Source organism: Vigna unguiculata, unplaced genomic scaffold (assembly GCF_037176805.1).
Source record: "Vigna unguiculata cultivar grain cowpea cultivar isolate G323 ecotype 2 unplaced genomic scaffold, ASM3717680v1 ptg000016l_ERROPOS49310818, whole genome shotgun sequence".
NCBI lineage: Eukaryota > Viridiplantae > Streptophyta > Magnoliopsida > Fabales > Fabaceae > Vigna > Vigna unguiculata.
In genome coordinates, this window is record NW_028196657.1 from 102,501 (window position 1) to 105,000 (window position 2,500).

The window sequence follows — 2,500 nt, forward strand, 5'->3', positions numbered from 1 at the left end:
ACCATGAAAGTCTTGGTGCACGAAAGTTTTGAGTTGGTTGGGTTTTGCACATGGGCAAGGTTGGCGGTGCACCACGGCATAGCTAAATGGCTTGGTGGGGAGTTTTGTGAAAAAATGAAATTCGTGGTTTTTGAGATGTGAGGGTTGGAATGGCCTCCAAATGCCCCCAAATGAATACCATGAAAGTCTTGGTGCACGAAAGTTTTGAGTTGGTTGGGTTTTGCACATGGTCAAGGTTGGCGGTGCACCACGGCATAGCTAAATGGCTTGGTGGGGAGATTTGTGAAAAAATGAAATTCGTGGTTTTTGAGATGTGAGGGTTGGAAAGGCCTCCAAATGCCCCCAAATGAATACCATGAAATTCTTGGTGCACGAAAGTTTTGAGTTCGGAGGGTTTTGCACATGGCCAATGTTGGCGGTGCACCGCGGCATAGCTAGAAGGCTTGGTGGGGAGTTTTGTGAAAAAATGAAATTCGTGGTTTTTGAGATGTGAGGGTTGGAAAGGCCTCCAAATGTCCCCAAATGAATACCATGAAATTCTTGGTGCACGAAAGTTTTGAGTTCGGAGGGTTTTGCATATGGCCAATGTTGGCGGTGCACCGCGGCATAGCTAGAAGGCTTGGTGGGGAGTTTTGTGAAAAAATGAAATTCGTGGTTTTTGAGATGTGAGGGTTGGAAAGGCCTCCAAATGTCCCCAAATGAGTACTGTAAAAGTGTTGGTGCACAAAAGTTTTGAATTGGATGCATTTTGCACTTGGCCAAGTTGGTCGGTGCACGACGACTAGATAGCTTGGTGCCAAAATTTGTCAAATTTAAGACCTTGGCCAAACTGAATGAAATTTGGTGGGGAGGTTCCTGATATTGTTTAGTGGTGGACTGGAAAAAATGAGGTCGAAATTCGAAGTCTACATGTGCTTTTCTATTTTTCCCGATTTTACACATACCCGGTAAGTAAAAAAAATAAAAAAAATAGTTCCCCTTCGAGAAAAATTATGAAATTTGGTGAGCAAGGAGATACCATTATTCTACGAATTACTGCAAAAAATCGCATCAAAATTCGAAGTGTAGCCCGAGATATGGACTTATGTCTGCTCAAAAAAAGTGTATCTACTTGTACAATTTTGCCTTTTGCATATTAACCTCTTATAGGGGGGGAGTGCTCCTTGAGCCGGCCAGCTCCACACTGGCAGGTTTTAAAGGGAGCTTGATGAGGCCTCCCCCCTCACGTGGTGCGTGCGTTAGCATGTTTATCATGGCACAACTAGCCTCTTCATAGTTGTTGAGCTTTATTAATACCAACACACGGTCGTCACTGATCGTTGGTTAGCTCGGCAGCTAGTCCCTCGGATATTGTGGAAAGTTATTTTCATGCCTAGCGATGCTTGACCATGCGTCACTTGATGTTTCCATTTGCTTGCTTGCCCATGGTAGGTGGGGGGTGGACCGTCTTGTGGTGTGGTGTCTTGCGAACGTGAGGGTGTGTGAGTTGTAATCGAGATGCACTTGCTGGCTGGCTCCATGCCTTGCGTATCGAACGGTCAAGCATGCATCTCTTCCATTTTCACCCGTTGCCTTGGGTGATATTGGTTGATCAGTCCCTGTGTTGCCTACCCACTAGACGGTACTTCTGTGGTTGCTTCGAATTCTATCTTTCCATCACGAAGAGGTGTTGGAGGATCCTAATGTCACGCACGTGTTCCATCTAGTGAAACATCTCAGTGATGCACGTGTTGTGGCTAGTTCTTTTGGATGCGGTGCATTATATGAACTCGGGTTTACTTTAGCGACCCAGTTAACATAATTCGGTTGTGTCCCTTGATTGAGACGTTGTCCTTGAACTTGTTGTGAGCAATATCGTTCTTCCACAACCCGTCGTCTTGAGTGCGATGGAAGGCAAATAAGATGTGCTTTGGCATGTCATGCACGTACTCGATTGCGGGAAGTGTGAGAAAGTGTTGTTGACAACCCGTGGGAAATGGAATGTGGCAAATCGTGATGAGCTCTTCGTGGATCTGCGAAGAAGACGACCTTTGGGCCTGTTGGAAACGAGGGAGGCGATGTTGAACTGCGAAGAAGATGGACTTTTGGGTTGTTTGAATCAATGGGAGGCCACGCGAGAACTCCGAATACTATGGACTCTTGGGTTGTTGGAAGCAACGGGAGGCCCCGCTAGAACTCCGAATACTACGGACTCTTGGGTTGTTGGAAGCAAGGGGAGGCCCCGCTAGAACTCCGAATACTATGGACTCTTGGGTTGTTGGAAGCAAGGGGAGGTCCCGCTAGAACTCCGAATACTACGGACTCTTGGGTTGTTGGAAGCAAGGGGAGGCCCCGCTAGAACTCCGAATACTATGGACTCTTGGGTTGTTGGAAGCAAGGGGAGGCCCCGCTAGAACTCCGAATACTATGGACTCTTGGGTTGTTGGCAACGACAACTTGGGGGGATGACACTGGAAAAGAGTGAACTAGGCCAAACTGCGAACAAGGCAACTTGGGGGGA